We start from the raw sequence: 23,373 nt of genomic DNA on the forward strand, positions 1-23,373 counted from the left end.
ACCACCGAGTGTAGGACTTCAATTCTCGCTTCCCTCGTTCTCGAACTAGTTATCTCGAGCTGTAAGTCTCTAGCTATACGAAGTATAGGAAGTGTCATACTTATGTTGCGTATCTTATAAACTTATGGTAGAACGTTCAGGCTGGTATAGTTTATGAATTAAGCCATAGGGTTATGTAAGGTCGTTTTTTGATGGATTTCATACTATTTGCGTACACTCAATCGATTTTTATGATCGAGTTCGTAATACCAACCCACATTAAACGCGATATTGAACTTAGTGTCGTATAGATCGATGCATTACTGTTACACACACAAAAAACTTTATTTTTCGTTTTGATTGATTTGACAATTTAATTGATTTGCCAATTTTATTTTGTTTAATTAGGTTAATGTTATATTTATGAAAGTTTTTATGATTATAAGTTAGGCGTATCGTTACTTGACTCTACCTATTTGTATTGTATAACAAGTGGCTATAATCTGGTCTATAAATATTGAAATAGACCAATTGAAAAAGTGTAGAATTTAAATTATATTCAATGTAGATTATGTGTAAGGCGTTCGTCCCACATTCTGTAGCTGGCACTAAATGAATATAATCCAGTATACTTTATTCATTTTATTTTTGCCGTGTACTTCTTTTTCTGAGGATTTGAATTGAACTTCGTTAATGATGTGTTATGGATATAGCTAGCTGTAAAGAGTCACAGAAGGAAATCGTTTATTTATATCGAACTGGCAGTTCTTTCCCTTTTAACGTCATTACCGTCTATTGACCAATAACGTAAGGTGCCATTAGGATAAACTCATCTACTAAACCAAAACTTCTGTATAGAGGTCTTTATGTAAAGTTATCGAGCGGTTTCTGTTTTTATAATATAGTCGATTCTTTGAGGCCGGATGAGTTACAGTAACAACGATAAGGCATTTACTATATGCGATATACCGTAATTAGGTCAAGTTCTAGGCTATTTTTCATCTAAATTCGATAAAGTGGTTTAAAAATATCTTCTATATTTTTTATTGCAGATTAAAAAGCAACAGAGTACGAGTAACAGGAAGTACTTGAGAATAACGACTTGAAAAAGGTGCACGTTTTTGGATTGGAAATATTAATCTATCACTTGTAAACTATACGCTACTACAAATGTAAGTAACTCTTTATATCTGAACTTTGAATATTTGATTACATCAATTTGGTGGGAGGGGCGGAAAAGTTTGATATTTTTATCTATAAGTTTCTATAAGGCGAACATATATGCTTTTAGAGAACATTTTTCTAAGCATCTGAAAGCGAATTACATAGATCAAATTCAGTAATCTTGCTTACCATTTTTTTTCGTACCGTGTTTATTTACACTAACCTTCAGTTTTTTTTAAAAAAATTGATAATTTTGAAACGTGATTTTTTGTAAATAACCGTGCGATCGTAGAATCTAAATTGGTCTAGCTTGCGACCGTGTTGGGGCCCTTGTTGAAATATATCACTTTTCCGAACCCCACTTTGGAAACACCATTTAAACATACGGTATTTTGGATCCCAAGATCACACGACGGTTCCCCAAAACCGATAAGCGTCGTAGCACAGTTTTTCCTATAGCTCTGACATTCAGAATGACATATATGGCTTGTTCCCTCAACTCCCTCACCCAAAAAGAGAGAGAAAGAGAGGAAAAAAACAGTTTTGGAGTTTCTCGCTTATGGACCTCTAATGATCAACCCCTAAAACCTTTTCATATCAACCCGGAAGTTGAAGCGTTTATGGAAGATGTTGTACCTTTACTCTTCGCTGTCGACTTGTGTTGAGACTAGCTGTACATTTCGGTTCAGGAAGTTGCTGGGAATAGTTACTAAGCATAAAACCTTTGGCTAAATCGTTTCACCAGTGTTGATTGCGAAAGAAATCGTTGTAGCCTAGGAAGTTCAGTTTTAAATGAAGGCACGCGTACCCAGCTCGGTCTACACGCACGCAGTTCCAAACCTGGCACGCGCTTTATGCTAGCTTGCTTGCTTGGTCCGTTGTACCAACCAGGGCATCTAGCATCCATTGGTGCCCTGATGGCTTCGCGATGGAAAACACGACAGTTCACTTACGAAGAGATGGCGTCCGTGGCGTTGATTAATGCGCCTTTTCGCTACCCCCCCCCATACACCTAATGTTACGCTACTTTATAAAAGCTCTAGGTTTTTTGGTCCAGCTGACAGAAAAGTCTGCTATAGTTTTTCCCCGAGTTTTACAGTTGTAAAAAAAAAAGAAAACTTTGGGAAGCAATCAATAAGGGTCAACTCATGTTGAGTTTTTAAATTAGGTCCCAATTTAGCCGATTGCGTCTTCTTTCGCGTTTCTATAGCTGTTATTGAAGGATGTTTTTAACGATATCTTGAACTTTTGAGAAATAGAGCTAAGCTCTTATTCGCACTGGCTTTTTGGCCTGTGATTGATTTCCAAACTCTTCGAGGCTTAGGAACCACGTCCCAAAAACAGCTCAAAAAGTCAAACACCGATATTGCAAACAGTTGATAGATACAACCAAGCCTGAAAGGAAAGTTGTAAAACCTCAACCGATACCTTTACTTTCCCATAAGACACAGAACGTCACAGATACTAAAACTATCATTCTGAAGATGGTACCCCGATGGTTCCATGTCCTCGTTTTTTTAAAAAATGCCACCAAAGAAAAAACAAACAGTTCACGCGCCATCACCTCAAGATACTCTGGTTTTAGAATCTGTTCGCCAACTGGGGAAAAGTTTGCCTTCTTTTATTTTTTTTTTTTTTACCGATGTTTGCTATTTCTACTCTAACTTGAAATCTTGGTTTTCGTAGTGCCGTGATACATTGCCCTTATTTCGTGTTGTCACAACTTAACTTTAGACCATTGCCAAGGGATAGAACACCGTCTTTAACACCGTACTTCCATTATAGTCTTAGATTGTAATGTTCTCCAGGTATTTTTTATTTCGAATAGCGGGGTCATTTTCAACTTTTAATGCTATGAAGAAAAGAGGTAGTAGTGAACTTTAGGATTTCGATTTCACTGGGATACTGGGATAGGTCGCCCCTTTTAGCTAACCTGTATCGTATATACTGTTATTAATGGATTTGAACTAAGTTTAGACTCTAATTTACTATGGACTACCCTTTTCTATATCTTTTAAAAGTTAAAATGGAAATAAAAGCTATAGTCAAAAACAGTTCTAAGAATAAGGGATTTATATATATATATATATAAAGGTATGTACATTAAAGGAGTATAACGCAATCTTTATCGTAACTTGAAAGTGGATTTTTTCTTTATTTCTTTCCCCCAGAGGGGGGAGGAAATTGGGATTTTCCGGCCTCTTAATCCTTTTGTTTTTATTTTTGTCTTTGTTTGGAACTATACTTAGTATGTCTGGAATTTAAGTGGTTGGAAAACTTCTAAAATTGGATGGAAAAAGTAGGTTTGGTTTGGTTTTTGATCAGAGATTTGAGTTGTTTCATAGAAAAATCTTTAGCTTAATTCTTTTAAGGAATTTTATCTTTTGTAAAATCAAACCCGACTCTTATTGGTTGTTGAAAGTCTATACATTAATTTTTAATTGTTTATCTATACTATACCATTAATTTTCTTTAAACAACTTTTAATAATTTCAAATGAAAATACTTTAAATAAATTGTTGACCGAAATTCTCAGGCTTATTTGAGTGAGAAAGTTGACTGAGACGGGTGGACTTGAGTTGATCATACACCTGAAACATTGAGATAAATCTGTTTTCTAAAAGTTATAAGTATACACTTAGATTTTCCTTGGAAGTTGAAACAACCTTGTAGCTTAGTTTATGTCTCATCGTATCTTGTTTTGCCAGTCGAGACCTATTTTTATTATTATTATTTTTTTATTTTTATTAAATCAGCCAGTTGCCCGGATAAAAGACGATCTTTTAGCTGCTGTCTTAATGTTTTTCTGGACTTTCTTTTATATATATGTCAGAAGGGGATAATAGAAGAAGGATGACACTCTGTATCCTTTAGTTATGTAACATGGATCTTCCCAATTTCATCCCCTTTTCGTTTGCTTTCCTGCTCATCAAACTTCAGATGGACATCGCACCGTGCTAGGGTGAATTCTATAACTGTTTGGTATTTACTAAATTCTCAGCAATCAACCCACAAACCTTGATTGTCTTGATGTGGGACAAAAATCCACAAGCGCAGCATGCGCCTTGGCAAATAGTTAAGCTGTAATAGAGTATAATAATGAGGGATGTGATTCGGTTTAGTAACCTTGTTGTTGGGAAGAATCATCTTGAAATTATCCCCGCTTTGTGGATGGTACACTTCTCTCGAAGTGAATTATTATTTACTTCTGATATATATCATCTTGAAATTATCCCCGCTTTGTGGATGGTACACTTCTCTCGAAGTGAATTATTATTTACTTCTGATATATATGCCTATATATTGTTTTTAAGTTCGGTCCCGGTCCCGGTGAAATGAAATCTCATCCCCCATTCTGTTTTCAAAAGCATTCTCTCTTGATTCACCCATTTAAGTTTTAGGAACGTAATAGCCCAAAACAAAGAGTTTTTCTTTTCAAGTCTTTGACTATATAGAGTGAAAAGAAAATATTTATACGTACTATTTTATTTTCCTTCGAAATCAACATAGCATATCAATCCTCCATACCTTTAGTATATTGTTTGAAGTGTGATTGGAAGACGGTTTTCTATTACGGGCACTTTTATCTAGCTAAAACCTTCAGGTTTCGTATGTTATTATTTTTGGATAGATAACAAAGCCGGTTCGGTATTACTTCCAAGCTAGCTTTTAGGTAACTCTAGACTTGATGCTAAATTTTTAAAGTTCAAAGTGTTTACCTCTAACAAAGCGTGTAAAACTTCACTAAATTATAAAATCTAATCACGTTTTCTCGTTCAATTCTGTAAAATAGATATTTCCCGAAGCTATCGTATTGTTTTCAAAAGCCATAATGCATTTTTAATATTTTATGCTAAGCCTTTTTCTACCTTAAAAACCATTATAAAGCGTATAGATTTTCTTTTTTAAAGGTAACCTTAAAAGTTATTGCAATTCCGTGTAAGGCTATACTTTATACAAAATCCCCCAACTCTTTTAAAACAATAAACTTCATAAACTACATTGAACTTTGTACTCCTACACGAAAGTTGAATGAAAATGTTCCATAGACCATAAATGAAAAATATAATATTATATAGCTATACCTGGCGTTATAGTATACATACATAGATAGATACATATGGAAGCTTCAACATTTTTCATAACATTGAAACAGAATGGCATATACCTTTTTATTTTAATGAAACACGGTAGCAGCTTTATTGTCCTGTGTAAACGAAAATATTGAATACTTATTGGTTTTATACATTCATGCTGAATAAGCCTGCATATTTCCATAGTTTAAAATATTTAACGATTTTGGTACGTGGTTGCTGACTTTATTATAGCCTTGGCCATCTTGTTAACGCTAAATCTATACATTATTGTATGTTTGTTTAAGTTTTAAACCTAAAATATGTTACTTTTATGTAAACAGTAAGTTTAAAGCAATAAGAATATTTTTTATTTAGTTTTTCAAATATCTTTATTTATTTTTTTAAGTTCTACATTGTCGATATGAATTATTAATTTTGTTCTTTACCAAGAACCCTTTTAGGAAATAAGATATAGTTTATAATACATGACTTGAAGTATATTAAACATTTAATTTTACAAAAAGACTGGTAGGAACGAAGTGCAGTGGGCCATTTTGAGTCTAAAATGTTCTATTATATTTTGCCACAAGGGTATACCGTTTTGATTGTTTTAAATTTAATTGGGATACTGAAAGACAATGATTTCAAATTTAATTAAGGGGTCATCCCTAAAACACTCAAATGACCCTTAGGGTTAAGGCAACACGTCATAGAACAATTTCGACTCAAAATCGTACATCCCACTGTACTTCGCAACACGCTGTATGTTATGTTAGGTTTAAATTAATTTTAACTTGTTTTTCTTAATTATAAAAGGCGACGTCCTTATTAAATTTAACGAATTTTAATCCTTAAATGCCATTTTCGGGATTATCTTTTTTCCTTTTGATGTTTGTATTAGTTCTTTTGTTCTTTAATTTGCTTCTACTCCTTTTGAAGTTTGTAAGCTTTCTTAATTTTAAGGAATTAGAAAATTAAGCCATTATTTCCCTCCTCTTTTTATTTATTTTTTGCTTGGGACTCGACTTATATGCATTAGCTTTTCAGTGACTTGTTTTTACATTTTTAAAAATTTTCAGGCAAAATTAAATATTGTAATATTTCGAACAAGACATATTGGAAATTAGCATATCTGTTCCCAAATTTTAATTAATATATAGCAATTTAATATAATTTTAAAATTTTGTCAGATGTCGAAGTTTGGTTAGTATATGTTTGTGGTGATAGCGTTAATGAAGGAAAAGGCAGGATACTTAAGTATATCGATACCTTTTCTCTAGAAAGATATCAACATCTTCTTTATTCAATGGGTGACCAAGGAATTCATTACAATCGTGTAGAGATTCGACTCCAATCTGTAATAATCAAAATTGAAATGAAGGCGTCAACATTACACGGTAACCTTCCCGAAACCTAATTCGCTAATTAAATTAGGTTTAAAGGTAAAATATAGTAACTTTAATTGTATATTTAGAATACTTACGACCTTTTCCAACTTTCCCTATGAAAATTCCAATAAATTCTTATTGGGTTCGCAATACCCATTGCTGTAACCATCGTTTATGACGTATAGGGAGGGGCGTGTTTCTACCACCAATTAAACAAATGATAGTTGGAAAGCTGGTCAAGGGGAACTTTGTGAAAGACTGGTCAGCGGCGGTCATAAGGGGGAGTGTCCGGTATAGTTTTATTCGGATGCTTTTGTCCAAAACTAATTAGGTGTAGCAACCGAGCCAGTATTTCTCGCTTGTGCAGGACACTTTGTCTTTGTCCTCTTTGGCTCCGTAGAAATGAAACGCGGTGCATGCCAACCGGGTAAGGTGAAGGGTATCATGGGGAATCGTTTCATCAACTCTTGGTATGCTTGCAATTTGCTTTTAATACTTTTGCACGACACCGTTACCCCCCATGAAGAAGTAGGCCTATACTTGTCGTGCAGATACCCAACTTTGCAGAGGGAATGATAAATAATGTGACTGGCTTCTTGTTAAGTTAATGTTTATTCCTAACTTGGTTTACTGTTCTGTTGTTTGTATTGTAATTCGGTTTGTTTTCATGCATTGAAAACAGCATTAATAATTTAACGATGTCGTACGAGTAGAGGCTAACAGCTTCCGTAAGATAGCAAGGCATTTTATAGTTTGTGAAATTCCATAAACTTAACCATCTTCTCAAATAAAGTAATTAAATCTCATTGCTCAGTTAATTAAATCATTTAAAGTATAGGTTCTTATAACATAACAGTATATAAACCTAAATAAAAAAGGAACAATATTAAAATAATAAATCATCTCTTATTACAATATAATTGGCTTTTAATTAGTCTTAAAAACTATCAAGGACTATTGCGTCTCCGCCATTGGTTTTAGTGGCGTCTGCTAGCCTGAACCTCAAGATCATATATTTATTTTTTAAATATATTTCCTTTTATAGGCTACATAGAAAAAAACCGTTATTTAAGGGGATCTTTTCCTAAACACACTGTCGTTAGATTGCAAAGTCTTAATCTGACAGGTATAGATACAGGTATATCAAACCCTAATATTTTCTTTTAAAAAAATTGTCAACATCAAATATTGAAGTACATCCTTTAAAATTCAGGAAATTATCTAGAAAAAAAAACAGAATGTCGAGAAAAATGGAAAATAGTTGAAATATTCCCTCTGTATTGTTTCTTTTTCTTTTGTTTAGTAAAAGCTTTGCGAATATTTACCTTTATTTCTCGGGGGAAAACCTATGAATCAAAAGGGTTCAAGGCTTCGTAACACAAAAATATTTTATTTCTTTTTTTCTCTCTCAAATTAAAGCTTTTAATATTCAGTTTCGTATTTAGTTTGTTTTGTCCGAATATTCTCTTTCCCTTGTGTAGGACCGGAAAGTCCGTAGGCGTTACTTTCTAAGTAGGTAGGGTCTCCGACGAAGCACGGACTCTTACATACCCGCTCTATTTTTAGGAACATGTGTAGGCTTCGTTGTATTCATTATATATTCTGTTATTTATCTAACCGTGGGTTGATATGAAATTTTCGGATTGATCTAGTATTGATCCTGTTCTAAGCTCAGAATACTTCCTTTTAGTGTTTTAATTCTAATAAGTCGATATTTCGTCCAATATATTTTTAAAAGATTCAAGTAACTGAATCTTATTTCACGGCGGACCGTTATTAAAATGGAGAATAGCTTAATATTGCCAGAAGGGGATAATGGAAGAAGGATGTCGCTCTGTATCCTCTTAATACTGTAGTTATGTATCATCATTCTTCCCAGGCGAGGGGACCCTTTTTGTTTGCTCTCCAGCTCATCAAACTTCAGATGCTGAAGTCTATAACTGTTTGGTACTAAATCCCCAGTAATCAACCCACAAACCTTGATTATCTTGACGTGGGACAAAAACGCACAAGCGCATGCGCCATAGTTAGCGCTAATAGAGTAATGATGAGGGAACTATTTATCGCGTATGTGATTTAACCTTCCTCCAAATGTAAAATGATGTTGGGAAGAATCATGTTACAATTACCCCGTTTTGTTATTTATAGTACACTTCTCTCGAAGATAGGTATTATATACTTCTGGCATGGCTTTTTATTTTAAACATAAGGAAACATAACTTTTCGTATTTCACCTTAATTGACTTAGACCGCATTTTGTTATTTATTTGGCGTGACTCTGCTTCCCATCATCATATTCTTTCTTCTCGAGACATAAAAACATCGCACGTAGCCTTTTGTAAATCGAATTAGAAAGGTTAAAGATCGAAACGGCTGCCTGCCATGGTCAGAGGCGGAAAGGGTGGCGATGATGTAGTATTTACCAACCTTGCTTAGCCCAAAAACATCCCGTAAGGAAGTATAGTTTTATGGATTAAACGTTCCTCTAAGCAAGACTGACTCGGAATACTACGTTTTACCTTCGCAGGCTTTCAGACATTTCTCGGGCACGTTTTCTCTATAGCTGACGATGTTGGGCGGTGCACTTTTCTTTTGGTGCGTATGATATAGACGAGGGCCCCCGTTAGCCATATAAGACTATAATCGAGGTAGCTGGATTTATTAGTAGACAGGTCCGTACGGCCAATCGATACAATTGTTCACTCGGGGATAGCGGACGAGGGTGTGAAGGATGGTGAATGAAGGACCGAGAAGAGTGTGCTAGGTGCAAGACCGCTTCGGACTTAATTTAAAGCTCCGTAGGCCCAAATCCCCAAGAAAGGCCCCCGCGCCATGCACTGGCTTTCCTTCGCTGTTTTAACCCTCTAGAGTCTTGAGGAATCTTACTTCTGACTTATATTGATATATTTCTATTTCAACTAGGCCTATAATATACTGTGTGAAATTTATAAAAGTATGGTAGAGTGTATGTCCTGTTTCCTATTTAATATTGCCGAAATCTCTGGAATTGTTAATACCGTGAAATCAAACCATTCCTCAACGTATTTAGTTGTCACAGGGGCATAAGTTTATAAATTTATTAGGTTGCAATTAACCATACCTTTTGCCAGGGAAAGTGGGATGGGGCCCGGCTTGAACTTGAGTTCATGACATTACAGCTCAAATTATATCTATGGGTCTTATTTCTTAGTATATGGGAATAATTCCATGTAAGATAAACGTCCGTCTTTGTCCTCCCTATGGTTATGCCGCAAATGATATAGCTGGCATTCGAAAAAGCAAAAAGAAACTGATGTATATTCTCGCTTTACGGATGCAATGTCCATAGTCATTTCATTTAAGAATAAAAGGGGATTATTAACGGTAATATCGTCTATTTCAGACCATTTAGCTAACGTACCATTAGTGACTGAATCTGCACAGTGTGGTATTTTTAGTATTTCGTTTCCTTCCCATAAGGCATAGGCTTTTTCGACGTTAAAACGTCTGTAGGCAACCCTCAGTATCGGGACATTGATACAAAATGACTATGGCGCAGGCGCCACAAGCGACATGGAAAGTAGAGTTCTACCCTTGCGTCTCTCCCTCTTCGTTACATCGAAATGGTCTATCAGGCGCTTCTACAAAGAAATTAAGAATAAAAGCTTGATGGAACAAAATGAATAACGAGTTATTTAGCTCATTACCAAACGGTGGCCATACTCGCTTACGTTTTGGCCAATATAGATTCCTTTACACCGTAAATCAAGGACGCTTCTCCGAGTTTTCTTCTCAGTTTGTTTCTTCTCGTTGCTCAAGTCTGCTATACCGCTTTCTTATATTAAAGCTTTATATTGCCACGCATGGAACGCGAGTGGGGGATCCGTGCACCAAGGCGCGAAAGATGTATTGTCGCTACGCTTGTTATAAATAGCGACTAGCTGCTTCTATAACACTAGGTCGCCCTTGAATTTATAGCTGCCATTATTGAGAAGAGAAAAAAAACTAGTAATTCTTTATCGAACCCTTATCGTTATGGGATAGTTTTGTTTCATTGCAAAAGAAAGGTATCTAAAAGAAATTATTTAAAAAATATTAGTTCAGTTAAGGTCATGAATGGACGTGGTAAGTTGGGGTGAAACTTCGCACGTCAGAACTCTTTCAAGTTTTATCGCTAAGACGGAATCCTTTTAGGATGTGATAGGTAACATTGTTTTCTGCCCAGTAGCACCAAGAACTTAGCCAAAAAGTAACCAGAAGTGTATTCTGTTCGAGAGAAGTGTACCTCAAAACGGTGTAATTGTAACATCAGAAGATTTGGAGGGTTACTAAATCTAATCACATACGCTATAATAGTTCCCTCATCATTTCTCTATTAAGCGCTTAACTATTTGCCAAGGCGCATGCGCTTGTGGATTTTTGTCCCACATCAAGGCGAAATCTGTGGGTTGATTGCTGAGGATTTAGTACCAATCAGTTATAGATAAGGTTTCCCACAGTTCGGTTCAAATCGGTTTTGGACTAAAACTGAAACTGAACTGAAACTTTTCAGTTAAGATTTTCAAGAACTGAAACTGAACTGAAATTACCAGTTCGGTTCAGCCAGGAAACCGAACTGATCAGTTCAGTTTTCAGTTATAACTGAACTGAACCGAAAACCCCTTCAGAGATTATCAAGATGAAAAATACGGTGTCAGAGGCCCAAAATACCCAAATTGTAACTATTAACCACTAACATTTTCTACTACTCTTAAGTAGTGGAATAATGTAGTGCCATACCTTAAGAGTCATGTTTATTTCACTAACTACTAATTATTAACATTGTACAATTTAGATTTGACTAATTAACTAATTAACTAATTAAGATACCCTTTTTAGTTACTAATTATTGGTACTCTTTTAGCCTCAGTCTCTCTGCAGAGGGTCCCAGCTAGTCACGGGACTTAAATTAATGGCTTATTTCTATGCATCATTAAATATACGCGACATAAATTATGAAATATACGCGATACTAATAAGGTAACTTTACGCGACACATCCTTCAAAATATCATACAACATGCAATACTAAACGATGCCAGTTTTCTATTGTTCTACTAATGTTTGTGGGAACGTATTGATATCGTTTCTGGCGATAGATCGAAAGAGTATTTAACTATCTCTTCAGTTCAGTTTTTATCAGTTCAGTTTAAGAAATAAACCGAACCGAACTGAAAACTGATCAGTTTGGAGACATGCAAACCGAAACTGAACTGAAGCAATCAAATCAGTTTAGTCCCTAAACTGAAACCGAAAATAACTGAACTGAACCGAAAACTGAACTGTTTGAACTGAACTGTGGGAAACCTTAGTTATAGAATTCACCCTGCACGGTGCGATAGTTACCCATCTGAAGTTTGATAAACAGGAGAGCAAACAAAAAGGGTTCCCTCGCCTGGGAAGAATAATGTTACATAACTACAGAGTGTCATCCTTCTTCTGTTATCCCCTTTTTATTACTTACTTGGTTTTTGCAATCAGTTTTCAACTCTTTGTAACCATTTTTTTCACTTCGCATCCTTTTTTTTGAGTGGGCGATGAATTTTTCTTATTATGACGATCCACATTGCTTTTTTTTGTAACGGAGTAGTAACCCCAGGGAGCCAGCCCCCTTTGCTGATTAACGGTTATATTATTCATAATTTTCATCGTTGAATATTAAAAGAGTTAGTCAGTCGCCTTTGCGAATAAATTAAGCTCTCCTTCCTGGGATTCTCATTAAGCTGCTCCATTACGATCTGACGACAAAGTTTTATTATTAATTTTTTTAATCCCCATCTTTTTTTTCGTTTTTTGAACATTTTTACGACGAAAATCGGATTATTTTCTTGATTCTTACTCTCGTGTTTTTCGTATCTAAGAATTCGGAGAAAAGTTAAATAGTCCCGAATTAAATAATTAATTTAATTTCCATGTTTTGAAAAAATTTAATTTTAGCATAAGTTTGTTGACCCTGCTTTTGTTTATTAATAAAATCTGTTTTTGTATTTGTTTGCAAAGATGTGAAAAATTGAAAGATAAGCGTTGGAAATTGAAGGGTTGAAGTAACAGATATTAATATTTTCAGTTTTAAAGACACGATTGTAAAACGTTGTAAATTATTCTGTGAAAAATATTTTATAATGAAATTTTAAGATTGATCGAGTTTGCATTTTAAATTCAATTTAAATTACTTTACAGTTATACGTAATCTATACCCTTTAACTTAATTGAAATATTAACACCATTTCGATTTTATTTTAAATGGTACTTAGTTCATGCAGGCTAGAAACGAACGTCAGATCGTTAAACCCATGCAGACATTTTAGGGCTTCCCAAACGCGTACGTCTCGGGCAGCTATAACTGACCATTGACGTTGACCAGAGCACTTTTAATCAGTCTAAATGAATCCTTATTAATACCGTACACGCGGCAACAATTAAAATCAACGCTCTATTGTAGATTGCAATCGATCTATAAGCCAACCTAACTTGATACAATTACCAAATGGTGCCTGGGTCCATTTACATTTAAACCAATCGCAAGTTGATTACTTGTATAGTTCCTTAACACATTCTTTTTTATATCAAAATTACGACAAGAAAGACAACAGCGTCCGGGTTAGAGAGGAGTAAATTTTTTATGGAGAATTTTCGGTGTCGTTCGAAAAGGGTAATTGTTTTCTGTGTTGTTGTGTCCATTCCAACGAGGTATCTTTTCTACTTCATGGCAAATAATGATGTAAGCCTGAGCAAAAATGATCCACAATAACAATATTGAGTCGCAGTTTCATTTAAAACTTGATGATTGTGGATGATGATGTCTTGTCCAATATTGTGTGTCCTTGTTCTTTGGTGACTTCAGATTCCGAAATCGTTTGCTAACTTTACCAGTCCAGAATCGTTAGTTGAATACAAGTTTTGTCTGTCTATTTGAGCTTCTATGACAGGAAGCCAATGGAGCAATAATTTGGTTTATGATCTTGCCCTATAACTATAACTTTAAATTTAATTTTTAACATTATTACACGTTTGCCTTGGTGACACTTACTTCCAGTTCCTATTGCAAACTCCGCATGAGACAGAGATAGAAGATGGTTTTCTTATTTTTTTCTTGGCGCCTCTTTTATAGTTTTATTGTTTTTAGCAAGCTAGCAAAACCTAGGCAGCCTTTTTAGCTATACTTGTTATAAATTGGCCTTTACTACGCCGACTCTGGCAGTAGTGTTAAGTGGTGATGGGCATATATGTATGTGTGTTGAACCAATCCAGCACTAAAGTCGTTTAGCATTCTCCACCATCGGTTTTTTACGACGCGTGGTGGAACTAGCTTCCTGTTTCTTCTTCCACGAGGTCCTCCTGCCTGCCTTCCTTTTTTATTCCTTGCACCGGGTCCCCCTTAATATACCAAAAACTCTGCCCTTAATCTCTTGACGCTAATAATTCCTCCTCCACCTTTCAATCCTAAAAAAAAACGTACACTAGGTTGATCAAAAACCACCCTGGTGCACCATCGAATCACCATCCTTGCACCATCTCTGATGGACTAGCTCCAGAGTCAGACAAAACGTCATTATCGACTTAAGGTCGATTTTTTTTTTGACGAGGTTACCGAAAGTTTTAAAATGGAATTTATCGAATAACTTGCCCTGATTTTTTAGCATCGAGCGTTTTTATTGGTTGCGAAGTATAAAATGACTGTACTGCAACTTTTGTATATATATATATATATATATACGATCTTCCTTCCATCTCCCAGAACGTAATCGTAAATCGAAGTATGACTTTAATATTAATGCATTTTGAACTCTTACCAATTTGTTGTTTTGAATATATTTTTAACTCCGTTCAGTTTTATTTTTAAATCGTAACCCAGTCTGAGAGTACCGGAATTAGATGTAAGCCTCCCAAAATTAATTCGTTATTAACTCGGCTCTAGTATTAAGAGACAATTTTCAAGCGCAGACTGAAAAATATCTCATTAGTTAAAGCCCATTTCTCAAACGTCGTTTCCTGAAAAGAGCCACCACCAACAAGAAAACCTCTGGAGACTAAAAATCTGGGCATCTAGGCTTTCCCGGGGATCTCAAGGTCAGGTAGGGACTAGGTGGTGAAACAAAAAATTAAACCTGAACCTTTCCCGGGGTGGTAATTATACCAGTTCAATGATTACCCTCAATTAAGTTGCAAACATGAAGAAACTGAGATACGCAATGCCGCCTGTATATAGATCTCAAGGTTCAGTTCAGTTAGGCAGGTATGGGCTAACTATGACGATACTTTATTTGATGAACTGTATTGATTTGTCTTCAAACCATGGCAAAGGGTAAGGAAGGCTGGAAAAGGAGTCGCATTGCCGCCGCCGTCGCCTTTCCCGCCTCTTTCAGCTTTTATCCTTATATTTCTCTGTAGCTCGAGACTTTTCCTAAAAATCCCGCTAGGGGCGCGTTGTCTGGCTCCCGAGTCGCTCCTGCTTGCCGTGCACTGTTGTCTTCGTTCTTTTCTGCCTAAGCTACTTTGATAGCTGGAAAGTATAGCGTTAGGGACTGAGAGATGGGGTAAGGGTTTTCCCGGCAATACTCTCATTCCCTTCTTTCCGTGAATCCAAAATCGAAATTTCTCCTCTCTCTGCCTCTCCTGCTATGGCTATCCTCTCACTCAGCTTGGTTTCAACTCTCTTAGATAGAGGTTGGCTTCCTTGCCGAACGCTTCGCCGCTGCGCTAGCTGTACCAAACCGCTGACGCTCTAAGGCGCTCGCTCTACCTCTCTCTCCTGTTATTCGTGCTTCTACCGCGGCCAAGAGAAGGGAGAAGCTCCCCTTCAAGGGGTTTGCTCTTATACTCAAACTTTATTTCTAATATTAAGTCTTTACCGCGTGGCAAGCGCAGCGCGGTTGGTTGTCTTTTCGAGACCCCCTGATCCATCTTTCTAAGTTTTTTTTCTTTTCTTTATATCCTGACGCGGTGGTATTCGGCGGTAATTGACAGTTGTTCTTCGACGCTAATTTTGGGGTGAGTGACTTTTCTTCATTAATTAAATGATGGAACGCCTTTTTGTCATCTTTCTTGTTGTCTTAAGGTTTTGGTTTTCTTTTTTAACTTTTGGAGATGTGGGGGTTTTGAATCTCGATCGCGATATGCTAGAATGATAATTAACGTTTTGTGTGACGTTTTTTAAAACAACTGTAAATACTTCCTAAGATTTTTGTACGGTATGAAATATAGACGAGAATTTGTGTTTATTTAGAATGCTTGAAATTCAAGAAACGTTATGGATTTTTTTTATGTTTTAGTAACTTTAATTGAAGTATTTTAAACGGGATATTTATTGAAAATTAATAATTATACACTTATTGTAATATAATTTGTTTCGGGTTAATTTAGTATAGTTCTAAAGTCTAAAGTATTAGCTGCATATCTATCTAACACTTAATTAAGCGCCTGTAACGTAATTAACAACAGTTTAAGGACAAACTCCTTTAGTTCAACAAGTGTTAATATTATAATATATTAAATTAAATATAGATTAACATAAAATAGACGAAAGCGATTAGAATTGTTTAGTATATAATCTTAAAAGCGGAACACATCTATGTAGTTGTTAGTTCACTATATTAAGTTTACGCGATATAAATCAATAATTGTTTCTCGCCATAGAATTTCGAATTACGGAAATACCAGCTGATGTAAGCGTCCGTCCCCGCTACGTATTGTAAATAGTAGAATGGATGTTTGTACATAGACTTACGTAACGCAATGGTCTGAATACGGATATAGTATAAAATGACTACTTCCTAAAGGCCGCGTATAACCAACACCACATCAGTTAGTAGTGAACTTCGATCAACGATTTAATCAATGTAATGCAATAGGTATATGTATAAGATTGTGGGAGCAATTCCATTTCGATAGATTAACATAGTTTCCTAAAGTTTACTAGATATTCTAAGTTACTAAGCCTTTGTCATAATGCTGTAGATGAGAAAATATTTAGTTCTCTAAGTGAAGATGCATTATCCATGCAGGGCTCTAATTCAAGCATTATTCTTAATTACACAGTTTAAGTGATTGATCGAGTAACGTGTACGGAAACTTCTAGCACAGTTTCAGTTAAAATTAGGCTTAATATTTACAAATTCAACTTACGAAAGCTTGGCTTGGGTTTTTTATTATTTTTTTTACGTATTTTGGGTCGATTTCTTACTAAAACACAAATGAAAACAGGACCTAACCCTAAATTCATCAAAAATGCACAACACGCTTGAAAATTGTATAATTTATTTAAACTTTATATAGTTCCATGAAAGTTCTATATTTTTACACAATGATATTGTAGTACACTCTTAAAATTCATGACCTTAGTGTATTCTTCCAGAATATAGTGCAAGCTATTCAGACATGGAGGATTTATACCATTTACACTGCAGGATGCCAGCTTACTTGGCGGACAAAGTTGCAGTAAGAAGTAGCTTAGACTCCTGGTGTAAATGGTAGCAATCCTCCTATCCCGAAAGCTATGTATAGAAAAAGGAGTACAGTATAGCATTTGGAAACGTATAGCGCATTAAAAATTAAAATTTCGCTTTAGCGCGTAAATACGAATGGCGTCAACACTCCTGAGAAATTAGTTTTATTACAAGAGTCCCTATTCTCTTAACAGCTTCTTGTTTTTCAAGGAAACGGAGATACATTTTTACCTGGCGAAGTAAGAGGTACCTTTCTTGGCAAAGGAAAAGCTGGGAAGTTGTTTTCTGTTTTAGAGCGCTTTATTTAATATTCGGAGATGGAGTGATGTAGTTGAAACTAAAATGATTAAATATGTAGTTGAATTGAATTGAATTGAAAACGAGGGGTGATTTACTGTTTGCGTAATCAGTTTGCACACATACGCTGTACATCGAATTCTCCGATACCATTCTATTTTATTGTATGATGTTTAAAATTTACTTGAGACTAATTAACTTTAAATTAAATCATAGTTTTATTCGCATGAGTTCGAAGTTAAATTAAGTACTGAAGATATTGGATTGGGTGGAACTTAAAACGGTGAAAGAGGCTACTTTACATTAAATTAAATTAATTATGCTTTTATTATATAACTTTAAAATGTTTATTAGTTAAACAAATTTCATCATTAGTGTTGAAGTATTTGTTTGTTATTTTTATCGGTCTGCTTCATCGTAAATGGTTACGAGGCTCAAGTCTTCAATTTAACAATGCTAAAATTATTACACTTGATTCGAATCTGAGATAGTGAGTAGCCCCTCGACCTTTGCTTCTTTATATTCCAGTTGCACAAACGCTCCTTTATTCAGTACTGTTATATGCTAACGTTAAGCTGGCGGGGGTTGCGTAGCATTGTGGTTGGCAGCGATGGAGAGGAAGTAAGAAGACCCTTTTCGTGTTGGTATTAAGACTAGTTGGTACAATGTACAATAGAACTAATGAAGTTAGGGCGGTATTTTTATTTATTGTCTGCTGGCAACTAATGACAGTACCGTTTCTAATGGTCTTCATTCTTCTCGTCTTTTTTTTTTTCTTTCGCCTGGTTATATTTTTTCCTAACGATTCTCTGTTGAATTTAAGGTCGTTTGTGTCAAATGATACTCGCCACTGTTTAAACGTCGACGCCGTAATTTTTATTTCGGGGGTCTTGAATGAGTTATATAATTAAGTTTGAGCCTCCTCCTGAAAGTCATCTACATTTACTTTTGCCTTCTTTTATTTTTTATTTTTATTGTTTATTCTTCTAAAGGGAAAGAACCCTAATTTTCCTGATTATGATAAATTGTTTTAAGAATTATGCGTAATATACTTGAATTGTTATATTGCTAATAATGAAAAAGTAGGTCCCCTGAAATATATTGGTAACCCATTGGAAAAAGGACTGATTTCTGAAAATTGGTCATGGAAACCTTTGGGATTTGTCCTGAAAATTATTGAGGAAATTCTTTGGGATTTTTTTTCCTGAAAATTATTGAGGAAATTCTTTGGGATTTTTTTTTCCTGAAAATTATTGAGGAAATTCTTTGGGATTTTTTTCCTGAAAATTATTGAGGAAATTCTTTGGGTTTTTTTTTCCTGAAAATTATTGAGGAAATTCTTTGGGATTTTTTTTCCTGAAAATTATTGAGGAAATTCTTTGGGATTTTTTTTCCTGAAAATTATTGAGGAAATTCTTTGGGATTTTTTTTTCCTGAAAATTATTGAGGAAATTCTTTGGGATTTTTTTTTCCTGAAAATTATTGAGGAAATTCTTTGGGATTTTTTTTCCTGAAAATTATTGAGGAAATTCTTTGGGATTTTTTTTTCCTGAAAATTATTGAGGAAATTCTTTGGGATTTTTTTTTCCTGAAAATTATTGAGGAAATTCTTTGGGATTTTTTTTTCCTGAAAATTATTGAGGAAATTCTTTGGGATTTTTTTTTCCTGAAAATTATTGAGGAAATTCTTTGGGATTTTTTTTCCTGAAAATTATTGAGGAAATTCTTTGGGATTTTTTTTCCTGAAAATTATTGAGGAAATTCTTTGGGATTTTTTTTCCTGAAAATTATTGAGGAAATTCTTTGGGATTTTTTTTCCTGAAAATTATTGAGGAAATTTTTTGGGATTTTTTTTCCTGAAAATTATTGAGGAAATTCTTTGGGATTTTTTTCCTGAAAATTATTGAGGAAATTCTTTGGGATTTTTTTTCCTGAAAATTATTGAGGAAATTCTTTGGGATTTTTTTTCCTGAAAATTATTGAGGAAATTCTTTGGGATTTTTTTTCCTGAAAATTATTGAGGAAATTCTTTGGGATTTTTTTCCTGAAAATTATTGAGGAAATTCTTTGGGATTTTTTTTCCTGAAAATTATTGAGGAAATTCTTTGGGATTTTTTTTTCCTGAAAATTATTGAGGAAATTCATTGGGATTTTTTTTTATGAAAATTATTGAGGAAATTCATTGGGATTTTTATTTTATGAAAATTATTGAGGAAATTCTTTGGGATTTTTTTTCCTGAAAATTATTGAGGAAATTCTTTGGGATTTTTTTTCCTGAAAATTATTGAGGAAATTCTTTGGGATTTTTTTTCCTGAAAATTATTGAGGAAATTCTTTGGGATTTTTTTTCCTGAAAATTATTGAGGAAATTCTTTGGGATTTTTTTTCCTGAAAATTATTGAGGAAATTCTTTGGGATTTTTTTTCCTGAAAATTATTGAGGAAATTCTTTGGGATTTTGCCCTGAAAAGTAATAAAAAACTGGGATATTTCCCTTAAAATTGAGAAAATCCATTCAAAATTTGCCTTGAAAACGTATAGAAGTTCGCCCGTTCATTGTAATTTCGTCCCGAAAATTAAGGCGTGCCCGCCAGAATCGAGACGGGTCAATTAATTAAATATTAACAATTTAAATTCCATAATTACCCTATATCCTCGCACGACTCATCTAATACCCAAGTAACCGTGACGTTAAAAACCAGGTCATACAATATCTTCTTCTGACAAGACTATTAAAAGAGGAATCGAAAGTCCCTTTTCCCCTTTTTCCTTTTAAAGATATATATTTTTGGAAAGTCACAATTTTATATATATATATCTCATAGAGAACCTAGTGCACGCGCCAATTCGAGAATTATAAAAATCCCGCAACCGGAAAGGCGTGCTTGAAATGGTTTGGGCGGCGAGTGGGAAAGGTACTACTTCCACTTCTACACACGCCTTCCGTAATACACACCTCAACCTTCATTATCCACCTCCTGGCACACGTAACTAGGCAAAATGGACAATTTTTTTTAAATGACCTTTTATAGAGGTCACGTATTCCTTATACGAATAAATTCGTTCTTCTGGATAGAATTACCCATACCACTCCGAACCTTACATAAACCTTTTTATTATCTCTATGAAAAAAAAAAAAAAAATAGAATGGCTTCTATCATAAGTTCATAAGATATGTTCCTCCATAAGTTTGTGACTGGTTACAAACTGGAGCTTGTCATGAAGTGAATCATGTAGCCCATAGATTCATGGTAAAGCGACGCCTGGTGAGGTGCTGTCAAAGTCTTAGTACAGACTAAATTTAAAAATTAATCACGTGTAGTCAATTCTCGCGTCGTTCTCGAACTAGCTCGAGCTGTAAGTCTCTAAGTAAGCATTAATTTACGAAGTATATGTAGTGTCATACTTATGGGACGTATCTTATTAGCTTATGCTTCTATGTTTTATTGGATATGGAGGAAAAAAATTAAGTAATTTAATAGGTGGTGCGCTATAAGACTGGCTATTGGTGCACAAGCATTTTATTATTTTTTTAAATGGAAGGTAATATGTATCAACTCAAGCTCCATAAAATATCTATTTTTTTATTTTTGCAACCGCTGTTATGCCAAGAATTAATTTGTAAGGATTACTTATAGACTTAACTATAGTAATTTGTTGAATGTCATGGCTAGCTAGTGTTTTATGGACTTCTTTTTTTTTCTAGACAATCGCAATTAAGTTAATGTAAAGGTGATCATAAAAGTTTGGCAAAGTTGTAACTAACTTAATTAGTGTACTCATTTTGCAGACATTCAATATTTATTTTGTCTATTATGGAAAACAATACATATAGTTTTCGTACTAGGAGGATTCATACCATTTACACAAGGAGGCCTGGCTTTTTCAGATAGACTGGCCTCCTTGTGTAAATGGTATTAATCCTCCTTGTCAGAAACTTATGCCTAAATGTATTTAAGCCCCTTTGAGCTGCGTATGGCAAGAAAAACAAACCATCACCATCTCTGTCCCTAATCAGGCGAGCCAAGAAAGTAAAATCCACAGTATTCCGCACCTCTCATAGTAAATTCCACATTTTCAAACCCCCAACACGTTACATAACATAAAACCGTAATTACGTAATCAAGAACTATATTTTAATTACATTGTACTTTATGAGCACTGTAACATTTGAAAGGTAACTTATTTAAATGTTTCATGAAGTAAAAATCACAGTATTCCGCACCTCTCATAGTAAATTCCTCATTTTCAAACCCCCTAACACGTTACATAACATAAAACCGTAATTACGTAATCAAGAACTATATTTTAATTACATTGTACTTTATGAGCACTATAACATTTGAGAAGTAACTTATTTAAATGTTTCTTAACCACGCCAAGTAGTAGCCACGTGCTAACTAAACCTGGTTGGTTGGGGTATAGAGTAGTAGCGCAATATCTTTTTTCTATTTCTGCTTTCATTTCTCTCATTTTGCCGCAGAAAAGTCTTTTACTTCTTTTTGGGCGTATATGCTATAGAGACGTTTTATTTCAGTTTCAGTGTTGGTAGCAGCGCGGGGGTGGGTTTCGAAACTGCCTTCGGAATGGGAGTATATTTCCGCCCTGTCATTCCGCTGCAACGCACGAAACACGGTTGAACCTTTTCTCTAATTCCTTCCCGGGGTTCTCTTAACTTAAGCCGAATTATTTTTCCATTTATTTTATTCCCGCGCTTGCTTGCTTGCTCGCATGGCTCGTGGAAAAGCGAACCCCGTACCCACCGTTGCTCGTGAAATAGCGAAAAATTTCGGAATCGTTCATTCGCGTGAGGACCGAAATCATGCTACCATATTCAACGGCTCGTTTATACTACCTTTGTTTTAGCATAAACAAAATTTTCATGAGCATTATCAGAAGGGGATAATAGAAGAAGTATGTCACTCTGTATCTATCCTATGCTTAGTACTCTAGTTGTGTAACGTGATTCTTCCCAGGCGAGGGATTAACCCTTTTGTTTGCTCGTCAAACTTCAGATGGGCATCGCACCGTGCAGGGAGAATTCTATAACTGATTTTTTAACTAAATCCTCAGCAATCAACCTACAAACCTTAATACACAAGCGCGGGCCTTGGCAAATAGTTAAGCGCTAATAGACTATAACGAGGAGGGAAATATTTGCGGCGTAACCTTGCTCCAAATGTTAATCTGATGTTGGGAAGAATCATGTTACAATTGCCTAGCTTTGTGGTACACTTCTCTCGAATATAAGTATTATATACTTCTGGTATTATCAAATGGAAACCGTGCTAGTTGAGGTAGCCTACAACCAAATTCACCCGCCTACTCCTCGCGGTGTACTGTATAGTTAGAAAGCGACTCTTTGTACGATTCTTGGAAATGGATAAGAGTACTTAGAAACATGTTTTTATATACATGTTTTCCCTTATAAATATTAATGCAGATATTATTTTCTTGAAGGTTTATTTTATGTCGTGTTTTTAAGGATTCATTTGCTATGGATATCTTTAGCGTGATGAGACGCACGTTTCTGGTTTTTATTTTGTTACAATTTTATGGTTAATTTTGTTATATCTCTTGTATCTTTGTTTAATTGCTTTATTACTATATGGTACTATTATAAATGCTCCTGTAGAGTGGTCTTCACCACGCACACTGGTGTGTAAGTGTGAAAACAACTTATAGGGGCGTAAATTCTAAAACTTTTTCATTTTTGTAAAGAATTATACGCAATCGGTTTATCGAGTTGAAAATGATCCCACCGGCTTTAGAGAAAAGGGTTAAATGTTCAGGGTTTATGCAAATATTTATAACATGAAAATTTGAGGTAAATAAATTGTTGACTTAAAAATCAGGGAAATTTATTATTTTTTGGTTAAAATTCAGGGAAATCAGAGAAGTATATAATTTTTACTAAATTCAGGGAATTAATCATTGAAGAAATTTATAATTTTTAGTAAAATTCAGGGAAAAAATCATTAAAATTTATAATTTTTAGTAAAATTTAG

General features: G+C 34.8%; 1 protein-coding gene across 3 annotated transcripts in view; it reads left to right on the forward strand.

The window, feature by feature from the left end:
* sfl (N-deacetylase and N-sulfotransferase sfl) overlaps nucleotides 1–23,373 on the forward strand; it is a 103,319-nt gene that overhangs the window by 16,381 nt on the left and 63,565 nt on the right. For 2 of the 3 annotated variants that reach the window (XM_089847745.1, XM_089847746.1), the window contains exon 2: nucleotides 1,032–1,151. The gene's annotated coding sequence lies outside the window, so the exon portion shown is untranslated. Of the gene's footprint in view, nucleotides 1–1,031; nucleotides 1,152–15,398; nucleotides 15,616–23,373 lie in introns of those variants that run through there. The other variant, XM_089847747.1, reaches the window with a different exon arrangement.

This window comes from Phalangium opilio, unplaced genomic scaffold, assembly GCF_054372755.1.
Source record: "Phalangium opilio isolate 3A_F unplaced genomic scaffold, DU_Popi_V2 ptg000082l_1, whole genome shotgun sequence".
Classification (NCBI taxonomy): Eukaryota; Metazoa; Arthropoda; class Arachnida; order Opiliones; family Phalangiidae; genus Phalangium; species Phalangium opilio.